General features: G+C 33.5%; 1 pseudogene; it reads left to right on the top strand.

The window, feature by feature from the left end:
- The first annotated feature begins 12,033 nt into the window (after nt 1-12,033).
- On the top strand, nt 12,034-13,326 carry LOC149217296 (1-phosphatidylinositol-3-phosphate 5-kinase FAB1B-like; annotated as a pseudogene).

Here is a 13,326-nt window from a genome sequence, read left to right as displayed (position 1 = left end):
AGTCCTTTGTTAATCTAATTGTGGGTAAGATACTTGATCATGGCCTAGAGTTATCCAAAGATCATTACAATTGTAGCCTACAAGGGGTATGTATAACATATGAGATCCTAGAGTCAATTAAAATGAATACAAAAATACCCACATCATGACTCAAAGAAACTTTTCGGTATGTCTCAAATAAATTAATCAGTGTGTGTGGATGGATTAAGATAAAATGAGCTCAATCATCTTGATGCCAACAATTAATTAAGACTCAGGTGCATATTCTTGCGGTCACCCTAGTAATTGAAGTAAACCACCAATCTTCAATCTCTACTATGGTAAGGATACCATGTGCGAGTAATTTGGAAATGCTAATGTGGTGAGTAAGAAGCACAATGGTCTTAGTCATCCTGGCAGGGTGACAACCATCTTGGATGTACAACAATTTGTGATTAAGGAAAAAATGCAATGAACATATTAATTTAGTGGATCATATATTGTCCAAAATATTTTACTGTATTTAAAACTACCAACTATTTGTCAGCATACTAAGGGAGTGAACCACCTCTTAATATCAGATTTATATATAAGTTGCACTGGAAATAGGCAATAAGTAGCACCATTTGTTCAATTTATTGGAAAATTTGCATAGACCTACACAATAATGATACTTGAATGCATGTAAAAAAATTCCCACTTACCAGCTATATGAGAATTTATGAACACAGGAACATTTGGTTTCTTTTCCATCTACCATAGTAGCCAAGAAGCTATAGTAACCATATGTTCCAGAATCATAGAACTCAAAATATTAATTTTTCATTACCGACATTTTGGTGATTTATAAAAATTAATTAATGCTATAAAATTTTGTTGTCATTGTATTTTTTAATGGTCTCATTTAGCTGGAGTTTTAGTTCCTGGGAGAGGCTACTACAACTAATGCTTACTTGAGGTCCACAATCCCTAGTTTTTAATAATTCATTTTCATATCTACATGCATTTTTTCTGCAAACCATTGAATTATTGACCCTGATCATCTGATCTATTATCTAAGTAGGTGTGTACATTTTCCAATCATTTCTACAAATCCTTTAGAAATTATTATTATCAATTGCAATATAATGAACAATCCCAAATTGTGATGGGAGTTGATTACTTTGTATGCCTTTAGCTATGGTGGCTATTTCGGAAACAACCATTTAAGTTTCGTAAAAGTTTTTGACAACACATCAACTCATCATATCAAATATCTTCCAAAAAATTTTGTCGTACTCAAAACTGGGAATGTAGCACAATATACCTTAAAACTATGAACTTTTAGTGGCTACCATGGTAATGGAATAAACCACCTCTTTTTACCAGATTCTATTTAAGACACAGGAAATAGACAAGAATCAACAATGGTGGTGCAATGTTTCCAACCATCATGAGGGTGATATTCAAAAACAATGAAAAAGGCTCTTTTAAGAAGGGAAACCATGTATTACGAGCCTTTACTAATATGCATATTGGGATTCTACACCATCTGTGTTAGACACAAAATCCACAACATGATTATGAGATTTGTCACAATACTAAAGTGAAGTAGTACTTACAAAATTCCAGAACTCCAAAATGCATTTATTTTACCAACATTTTTCTTTCATTAACCTTAATAAAGCTCCTTAGTTTTCTTAGACTAGAGCTTTAGGGTCACTTGGGGTCCAAAGTCCACTAGCGTTTTTTGCCAAAATTCTTTTATGCACTATTAGTTTAAAGTAAGTGAACTTAGTGACTGTGACCAAGTTCCCCCTCTTTATGGAGTATCTGATAGGATTTCTCGCTCTATTAATCAATACCGAAGCCTTCTGAAAACACTCGGCTCTAATGCAATACATTGAATATGCCAACATGTCCCAAAATTAGTTTAATGTTTTGTATGCCTCAATTGTGGCTCATGTTCGTGGGACATTGATTGCTTCCGTTTTGGACTGTATCACATCTCAGCATGGTTAGGTCAATTCTCGGCATAGTTATGTCAATTCTATATGTGCAAATTCTATAAATTGTCACTATCACATCGTTATTGTTGAGCCTTTGTTATTGTTATCCTTGTCATGTTGAGCCCATATTATTTTTGTGCTAAATTAGGCATGAAAAACTATGATCCCTGTTGTAAGTATGAGTTTAGAATTCATTGCAGCCCAAGAAAGATGGTTTGCCAACAACCTCATATAGGTGTACTTGTATGCAGAAAACTTAGAGAAAGAAATATTTAAAGGATGTGCATACTAACCATCAGTGCACCAACATTTGAGATTGATAAATGTGTAGTAACAACAATACAATGTTGGCAACAAAAAGGACAAATCCAAGCAAGCCAAAGCACTATAAAAGAAACAACACAAATAAAACATTTGCATTTTTAATCTGCAACAAAATATTGTTTAAATTATAAATCTAGGGATGAAAAAAGGACATTTGTATCATACATGCAACTCTTCTCCAAATTTTTTCACTTTTATCTTATTTTCATTCTCTACTTTTCCCATATACAGGGGAATATGAACCAGAGCCTAGATAGTTACATGAATTATTTCCACTGAAGCTTGGTTCACATCAAGTCTTATTAGAACTCCAATGTAATGTATGATTTGACCCACAAGCATTAAAATATATGAAACTAAAGTAATAGATCAAATCTTAAAGATGAGAATTTTGAATAGTCTTCAAAAGACATATTCCAAAATGCAAGCATGGTGTTGCAGTACAGGGCACCAAAGAGTTCTTTTTGAGTCTATGTTTTCTCCTTTTAAGTTTTACTTACAAACCTAATATGTGAAAATTATGAATGTTTTTACTTCCTTGTCTTATTTATTGTGGTTTTTAGAGAAGTAATCATCAAATAATTGACTTTTTAGGACTGGAATATAACTTGAATAGCTAAAATAAGCAAGATAATAGTTATTTCTAAAGAAACTTTTGTTTTGGATTCACATGTACTGTGAGGTTGTTGGGGATAACAATGTATCAACCTCTCAACGAAATTGGATTTTTTAAGGTTGCATATGACAAAATTGTCATTGCATTGGGGGCTGATGTACTCAATTTTTTAATTCATGGGCTTAAGGGGCATGCTATATTTCTTCAAGAATTTTGCCATGCACAAGAGATTCATAAGAATATTTCACTCAATGATTTCTAAAGTACCTGGTGAGTTTTCTGTGATCTATTATTATTATGTTTAAACATAAACTTGGTGCTACACTTATACATTAGCCCTGAGACAACTTAAATAAAAAAAATTCACCATTAGAATTAGATGTCGATTATGGATCTTAGAGAAGGGAAAACACACTAAAAAGTTGAGTTCATTTACACATTTATTTGTCATTTGAATATTCTCTTGTTTAGAGTGTTGGGTTTTCTGTTCTAATAAGAAAAACCTTATTTTTTATTAGAATGTTGTTGCAGTTGCACTGGTCAGCATAATAATAATAAAATAAAGTAACTATCTGAAAAGGCATCCTGAAAATTGCCCAAATTTGGAGTTTACTGGTTAAAGAAACAAAACAACCCTTCGCAAAGGATTTTGGAGAGATACTACTTGTATAAAGTTATAAACTTAAAGGTATGGTGGCTATAAGTAGGAATTTTGGCAAAACTCTCCACCATTTGGTTGAGAGAAATGCACTCAATTTTTCTATTTTGATTGTGTGTAAGGTTTTCAAAATGAAGGCATAATAAGTGCTTCTAGCTTCTTCCGAAAATGATAATACCAGGGAATGCAGCCTATCAGTATTAGAGAAAATTTAATTCCTATTATTAGAGATGAAATCCTCTTTCCTTATTAGATCTATTTGAATATTAGTGGTCTCACATAATGGGAATGTCCTAGGATGATAGTGGTCCATTATAAAGGCACTAGATAACATTTGTAAAACCCCTTGTCACTGCGCACTGATAAAAATCTATCATAACCAGTACCACTAACATAACCCCTTTCCAAAATTCCCTTAGGTATCTAATATTCAACTGACATTTCCACATGATTTTGTTGCTTATGAACAATCTCATCTTCCTTGACTCCCTACACAGTAGACCCAATTGACATCCTAGTGTTTGAGATCAGTGAAATAGGATTTTTGACGAGGCTCAACCATTTGTTGAAAAGCAACACACTCAATTTGAAGATTTTCAATTTTGCCTCTTTTAATTGTGTCATTTTTCCAAATGAAGGCATATTATGTGTTTCTAGCTTCTTCCTAAGAATGCATCCTATTAGTATTAGAGAAAATTGAATTTCTATTGTTAGTGATGAAATATCCTTACCTCCTCGAAGATTTTTGAATATAATTGGTCTTACATAATGGGCATCTCCAAGGATCCTCATGGTCCATTCTAAAGAACCAAATAACACTTCTAAAACTCCTTACCACTGCTCACTGTTAACAATATATCATAACCCGTAACTTGACCCCTTTCAAAAAATCCCTTAGGTAATTTATAATAGATCACAAGACTATCCATATTTAAGATTGAGCCACTTTTCAATATCCTTGGGACTTTTGAATATACGTTGTTGAGTTTACAGGGAAAAACAAGGGGTCTATATTTCTCGGCAACTAGTGTGGTTTCTGTAGAAATTCACTCCACAACTTGTGGATATTTACAACAACCTTTCGAAAAGAGGGGAGGTGTTAGAGTTTGCACTTCTCTTGTGTGAAAAAGAGGAGAAAGTATTTAAAGAGTATTACACAAGCATGCCATGGCTAACTTTTCCATTTGCAAATAACACTAGGAAGAAATTATCTTACTACTTCGAAGTTTATGGTATCCCAACGTTGATCATTTTAGGTTCAAATGGGAGCATAGTACAAAATGATGTAGTGGTCCATATACATGACTATGGGTATAAGCTTCCCATTTACAAAAGATTGACTGGATGAGATTGAAGCTAAAGAAAATGTGAAATTACAAACATGAACCCTAGAGTCACTCATAGTTTCTAATGCACACAACTTTGTTATCAAGCATGGTGATGCCTAGGTCCTGGTATTTGAGCTTGTGGGAAAGATAATTGGTATTTATTTCTCTACGCATATGTGTCCTCCTTGTCTAAGTTTCACTCTACAAATTATAAATGTTTATAACGAACTCAAAGAAAGAGGAGAATATTTTAATGTTGTCTTCATTTTTATGGACCGAGATCCATATGCTTTTGAAAACTAATACAAAGTCATGCCATGGTTGGATCTTCCATTAGAGATAAAAATAATAAGAAACTCTTGTAGTATTTCTATGTTAGAGGCATCCCATATTTGATTGTGTTCAGTCCAGATGTGAAAACTATGAAAAATAAATCCAGAAGTGTAGTGTTCACTCATGGAGCCAGGGCTTATCCATTCACTGATGCAAATTTTCAAAGGTTGCAGAAGGAGATGAAGGAAATTGTTAAGACATATCTCAAGGAAATTATGTACAACCAACGCGAACACCAACTTTTATTGGCACAAACGCTTGTGTTAATCTGTGATGGATGCAACAAAGACTGTAGTGTGTGGTCCTATTATTGTAAGAACAAATGTGACTATGATCTTCATTTGGAATGTGGCTTGGAATATCAACATGATCGAGGAAACAAGGAAAATGGACAGGATACAAATACTGTTGTGGATGAGAACTATGAGCCAACAAGAGTAATCTATGAAGGAGATATCTCTTACAAAGCTTAAATTTGATCACGATAAAGGAACTCCCCATGTATACTAAAAACCTTGCATACCTCAGTGATATCTTGAGAATTCCTTAGATGCCAGTATCCAGGGGATTTCCTTTGTATTCTACTAAAGACTATGCAAGCCAATTTGACAAGAAAGAAAAGATAAATTCTCTTGATAAGTTTGAGGAGCACTAAAATAGAACAAGGTGTATTAGTATTTTTTCAAGAGGCTGGACAAAGGAACCTGGTTGTAATGTAACATTTTAACCTTCAACATGCTCATCAATATATTTTATAAGATGGAAAAGGGTATAAACTTATAAATCCATCGACATTTTGTCAGAGGATATACTGGAAAAGAGTATTGATCCATATGTTGTCACTTCCTACACCTAGATGAATTTCCATTATAAGAAAGTGTTATTGCATGTTGTTGTGAAACCAAGAAACCCATTAGTAGGTCCCTCAGTCATGTTTTGAAATCTAGTTTGGGGGTGATTGGGCCGCATGAAAGACCACGTGCAGCACAATTTAAGGTTGGGTGGAGAGATGCAATATCTGGCCTAGTTGCCCAATTCATATTGAGATAAGTATCTACCACCATTACTATGAGTACTAAATCTCGTGTCTACATTTTGGACTTGTTTCAATGATAGTTAACAATGAAATTTCTTATGATAGGGTAGCATCTGAATTTCTGGTTTCATATTATTCATTTCCTTTTGGTTGTACATTCAATTCCAATTGATCACCATATTTTATCCATTTTCTCAATGAGTGAGGCTCCTTGGTTTTAGCTACATGGTGAATTACGATTGTGCATACACATTGTTCCATGGATTTTTATGGTGTAAAATTTGGTGCATATTTTCTATTCACTCATGATTATACTTGTTGCTTCGATGGATGATGGTTACTTTCCCCTAGGAGCCATGATATTGGTGGGACTGTGGACACATATCTTGTGATTTCTATGCATTGCATGCTTTTGGTGAAGGTTACACTTAGCTCTGGGGATTTTGAAGTTGGTAATGGAACTCATTCATATTACTTCAGTGCTTTTTCTCACAAGATCGTAGTGGGTGTGGATTATACATTCACATGAACTTTAGCACCTAAGTTCAATATTTCATTAAATTAAATTGATTAACAATACCCATATTAAACCAAAAAGTAAAATCAAGAGTTCTCATAATCATTTGAGACATCAAATCTCTAACTTGTAAATTCTTAGCTCACTAATTTTAAGGCTCACTACAATTAGAAATAACATTTTTCTCCCCATGGTAATCAAAATTGTGTGATGATCTACAAACATTAAATCTTTTGTAGATACCATTGTCTCCATGACCAACCCAAATTCTTCCTTGATACAGGTTGGAAACTTATTGGTTGCATGGATAGAAGTCCTCTATCCCACATTTTAGGTTCTTTGGATCAAGTGCATGGACCCACTTGTATCTTGAAAGACATGATATATCTCCTGTCCATTAGACTCCTCATACGACTTTGGTTGGATACTATGAAACTTTTCAAGGGTATGATCTCTATGACCCTACCTCTCACTAAGTGACTAAGCATGATGATGTTATCTTTGATGAGCCTTTTCATGATGACTATTAATATCCCTTCTATAGCTCCTTTCTCGTGATGACTCTCAACATGTAACATGGAACTTGCCTCTTCTTCTCTTGTTGGGTTTCTTGTTAATGACTCCCAGTTGCTTGTAGTGAACCTTTCCACTTCTCGGTCTTGTGTTGGTCCACCTATACAAACTCCTTTGAGTTCATTCTTTGTAGTTATTGAATAATATATGGGGAGTCAAGACTAAAGGGATTACTTCATAGTCTAGTCCATCCTCTCCTTTGGATGTTTCTTCCAGCCTTCCCTTGCTAGATGAGATCATCATTGTTGGTACTTCATCTTGAGGTGTACGACCTAGCAATTCTTCTCCTTCCATAATGTAGTGATGCCCAGATTTGACATGATATTGTTCATGTGGATGTACAACAATTTGTTGATGATGGTAACAAACCCTCTACTACATCGTTTCCATATTTTCTTTGATGTTTTGTTTCTTGGTGATCTCATGCTTCTAGTTCTACATTGATCATGGTGATGCATGTACCTCTCATTTTGATGTAGATAGTTTGCTTTTATGCATATTTTCTTTCCATTCACGGTTTTCTGGATTATAGTAACATGATCCTGGACACGTTAATCAATATGTGTGATATTATGAGGATGATGTGCTCACAAAAGTTGTCTCAGTGTTTTGAAACTTGTCCACAATCCAAAAGGAAAGATGACTTAGTACTTGCACACATTCTGAGATTATTGGTAGCAGTAAAGGGACCACAAATGGACATAGTCTAGAATCTCTGAGCTCATCATTATGACTGGAAAAGATAGAAAAGGCTAAAATATGACCAAGCTACTCATGTGCTGGCATTTAAAACCAAACTAGGATTTCTAATGATAAATATGTTGTTAGGCTCAGTGATGTGTTGTTATTAGTTAGAAATTTGTTATAGACTGGCTAATGTTGTTCCATTTGATATACGGAACAAAACTTCATTTCCAGCCACAAATAAGAATATACTTTATGACAATGAATTTGAAAGGAAAATGGCAAGAATTTCACGTGGATCTATTCACTTAGCAGCCTATATCCAAATAATTACACTAGAATTAATTCTCAAGTTTGATATTATTGCATGTCAAACCAATTTGTCTAAGAACTAAAAAAATACATAGCTTTTCATGGATGTTTGACATCTAGGAATATTTACACTCCATTTGTAAATCATTATGAAATTGTAGCATTCATCATACAATGTTACACTGTAGCTACATAATATTTTATTTATTGTGTCATATAATTGAAGTATGTCGTACTTGTTTTGACAATTAGATCCCTACTATTCTTTTAGCTCATTCTCTTGTATCCAAAATAAAATTACATATAAAGCAATCTCTATCTTAATCTGAATTATCTATATCGCAAAGTTTGTAATAGATCCACTATGGCTTAAATATGGAAAGAAACTGCTCAATCTAACCCAAGCAAGCTTGATCGAGAATGATAGCTCCAATGTGCATTGCTTTTTTCAGTGTTGGGTGATCTCCATGTTTTCCATTTGGGACAAACTGCCATAAAAGTCAAAGAAAATCTAAGTGACACATATGTGAATCAAGACATGGTGTGATGCATATCTATTTTCTCCAATCTTAAGAAGTTGGATCTTAGGAAATTTTCTACGCATTGTTTATGCATGTTGGTCCTTCATAATAAAAAATATATTTCTTTTGCTTCATCAAAATATTTTTCTGTTTGTGCAACTTCAACAATAATAGCTTTGAAAGCAAGATTCAAACTATGAACTGCACATGGTGTCCCAAACATATGTTCATTCCTACTCAATGATTGCATCAATTTCTTTCTATGACCTTGCATTGTTTGTGATAACTTACATGGTGTTTGAAGCATAGTCACCATACAATGTTGTTTGGGATTCCGTTATTTATTTTTTCAATAGTTTTATGTATTGTACATATACAATATGGTCAAGGTATGATTGCTTGTATTGTATCTATATCTATATTGAAAGTTACAACCAAAAATGTGCCCTATACAAGTTTAGGGAAAGTCTCCCCTAAAATTATTGTTAAAAAAATAAAAAAGGCCTCAAAAATATTGATTTAATGGGTCTTTATGGCATAACCTCTATAAAATTTTATAGCACAGCCACATACTTAATTTTTTCTACTTATTTTTTATAATTTCTAGCATTTTGGAAAATTCACATGTTTTTCATTTTGTGAGTTGTAGACACCTACATATTTGCTATATGGTATCTTTTAGGAATACATATTTTTTGTATGTATGAGTATCCATATTCATATATTGTAGCCATGATTTTAAATCTAAATTAGTTTTGTAAGTCTTATCCATTCATTGAATGTTCTTTTCTTCATTTGAAGCATTTATTACACTCAAGAAGAATGGACTTGAAGGAGACATACTATCAAATTTATTGATGGCTCGTTTGTTGTATTAGTCCACAACAACTTCTCCTTCTATAGAGTGGTGGTGCATACTTTTTCAAATTTTGTCACTTGTGACCAACAAGTGCTTCATTCACCACTCTAAACACAACTCTCCAATAAAGAGACATAATACTCTATAAAGGGAATACCACATGCATGTATGGAAGGTTTAACTCCACTATCTATTTCTTCACTCCTACCATCAATCTAACATTCTTTATAAGAGTTTGGCATTCAATATCTTTTAAGCTTCCTCAATTGTTGAGGAAACTTTTTTCCCATTCTTTTAACCTACGAGAACATGCTTGCTCCCCCTCCTTTCTTCCCTAGCTAACTATGCATCATCATGCTGCTTTTGAAATTGTGCCTTAATCTTTGGGGTGATATATTACAAAACTCAACCCCATTGTTAGGAATCCAAAGAAACAGGGCTTCACCCCTTGAATATGAATCTAAAATTTTCCTTGCAGCTATGCAACTCCATAAGTAGTTTCAACTTTCCACCTTATTTTTCTCCTTTTTCTCTATCTTTCTATGACACACTTCCATAGAGGGGAATCAATGGGAAATTTCTATTATTTTTCTCACCATTTCCTCTCCCTTTGCCACTTCTTCCACCATGATTTATATGATCATACCCTCCCCAAGATGATGAATTAGATTCTATCAACAGAATACATGAGAGTGTGAAACAAAAGAACAAGTAAGATTTTTTAGTGTTGTAATGTTGGAAAAAAATTTGTTCCTCCCTTCAAATCTTCTTACTAAAGTTGTTTTTCATTGTTGTTCTACCAAACTTGTCCACCCTAAGTTGTTCTCAATTCTATTGTCCAAATATTCTCTCCAAAGTATGAAACTGAAAAATGAGATGAATTGGTGTTTCAAGTGCTTTTGTAGGGAGCGAAGGAGAAAAAAATTGATAAATAGGGTGCCCATCCCTTCTTAAATTCCATTTGGTGTGGGGAGGCCATGTGGACCCACTCTACTTGTTCCCTCCAAAATTAGTAACGTATTTTACAACTTTATTTCTTATTTTATACAGGAAATGTTTCTCATGTTGATTAGTGCTTTGTCCCACAAATTCTGACATGAATCAATAAATATGCATTTCAAATACAAACTGGAAACTCGTTTGCTAGTCTAGGATGTTTATTCCAAGGGTGCAAAACTATCTAGGATTGATTTTTTTATTTTTAATATATCATTGTCATTAAAATAAGTATTATATTTATTCTTAATATGCCTTGAAATTCTAATGTGTCTAGTAAAAATAGTACTTTTATTATGTATGCTATGATAATCTAATTCACAAATCGAGGTCAAAGCTTGGAAATCAATCTAATATTTTCTCTAAAATATTTCTAACAAAGTAAAGAGGTTCTCAAACTTTCATTCTTGAATGTATCTCATGTGGTTGACTATTTCCAAATTTGGCGACATATTGATCTTAAATTATGTGTTATTTTCTTGAAGTCAGAATTTATGGGACTCACTCTGCTCTTGTTTTTACATGTTCTACTTATGGGTGCAAGTCACGATCAGTTGAAGAAAGTTTAACATGTTTAATATGTAGGGTTTGTAACTTACCATTTAACCCTTGATACATGTTTCCTTGCAAATGAAGGTGCCACCTTGCATGAAATTCCATTGAAATCACCAATAATTGTTGCATTGCCAGCCAAAAAAAATTAAGTTTAGATATATATATTTCTATGATACCTAGTTTGTTGTTCGTGTTCCAAGAAAAAACCAATGAGGAGAAATGGAAAACCTAAAAACTTATAAGACAATGTCAATTGTATTTTCCTCAGTAGATGACCCTCTAATTGATAACAATAAGAGAGATTCCAAACTAACTCTTACTAGTGCAGGGGTGGGGCCACCTATATCACATGTTACTAGTAAATCTTGAGTTGATGGAACCAATTTTGTTTAAACATAAATTGTTTTTAACAAATCCTCCATAGGAGATACATGTGCTCAAGTTATAGGGGTATAGTGGGATATATCCATCTATACAAAGACATTCCCTACCAACTAATCCTTTAAGCATTTTATTTGGATTGTCAACTTCAATAAAGGCATATCAAAATGAAATTATATCTCCTATGGTTCAAGGTTCATATGTGGTAGTCCCATCATATTTGGAACTTCACGACAAGGAATGAAAAGATTCAAATCTGGAAAATGGTTTCATTGTTTCTATTTCATCCAAGGTTAATATTAATTATCAAATAACAACAAAGGAGATATCTAGGAAGGTGGCATGGGAGAATCAAGGAATAGCAAAAAAGGAAATGAAGTCCAAGGTTTTTGCAAATGAGAAACTTTTAGGGTACAAGAACCAAGAATGGGTTTTCTTTAAAGAAGACATTCCACCTTCTCCTCCTGATCATCAAAGTATATTCTTTTTTTTTATCAAGACACTGTGTGTTAAAGGGGGCAGTCTATGAGCATTCACAACTCTTTCACATCAATTATTATGGAAGTTTTGACAAGTCACTAGGAGGGTACCTCTGGGGTGATTTGTTTGACCAAGTAGGTTTTTTCTTCATGTATTTCTCTTATTCCATAACATTCTCTTGCTATCTTGTAGACTTTGCATTTACATAGTAATAATTGGCAAATTCTGATGTAACAACATACAAAAAACATCCATAATTCTCGTTACTTTTGTAATGAGCCCTCAAAATCACATGTTCTTTGTTATACACACTGTTAGGGTAGCCTCACAATATCAATAAGACAATTACCTTTAATGTTGACATTACCTGGTGAATGTGAAGGAAAAATATGTTTGTGGCATAGGTGCTTAAAATGTACACAAAAAGATGGAGTGCCAAAAGAAACCTTGTGAGTAGTCATGTCTGATGCTACATGGGGTTTATCCTTTGGAAAAATCGTAGCGCTTAGTTTCTCAAATCATGCTAAAACAAGTAGAATTACAGGATGTGATCATTCATTACATTGAGACTGTATTTTCTTTTATTTGTATACCACTAAATTTAGCTTTTTTATATTTTGCAAGTAGATTTCATGTTTTTTTTTTGACCTTGTGATTCTTACATAATTTTTGTAACTCTTGGTTTTTCTAGAGTACCCATAATTGTGCATGATAATTAATGGCTATTCCATAGTAATATATTGGAGATGCATTTTTCCCAAATTCAATGTGACATGTTTGGAAGTATGATTGCATGCTTCTGATATTCCTCCATCAATGTTCTACCTGCGCATTTTCCACCTCAAAATTAGCGTTCCATGATCCACATTAACAAGATTGGCTCAGAAACAAAGCTACAGAGGTACTTTATGATACAAATTGTACATATGTGTAGATGTTTTCTAATTAATATATGCATATCATACCTATGGTGTAGGACCCCCTAGATCTAAACTAATTTTCATTTTGATGCAAATGAACAGGTTGCAGATAAATTGGAAATGGTTTTTAGAGAGGATTTTAATTTTCTCAGACAAAAAATCGATCCTTTTACTCCAGTATAAAGGTTATTGAATCAAGGAGGAAAATTGCAGAGCTTGAAGGCATGTTGCATAAAGAGAGAGTTGAATTTGAGGTTATATTATAG

This window comes from Pinus tabuliformis, chromosome 1_1 (assembly GCF_031772625.1).
Source record: "Pinus tabuliformis cultivar Carrire ecotype Pingquan chromosome 1_1, CPIR1, whole genome shotgun sequence".
In the NCBI taxonomy this organism is placed as follows: Eukaryota; Viridiplantae; Streptophyta; class Pinopsida; order Pinales; family Pinaceae; genus Pinus; species Pinus tabuliformis.
The sequence above is the reverse complement of the archived record's forward strand: the minus strand, read 5'-3'. Positions and strand labels throughout refer to the sequence as shown.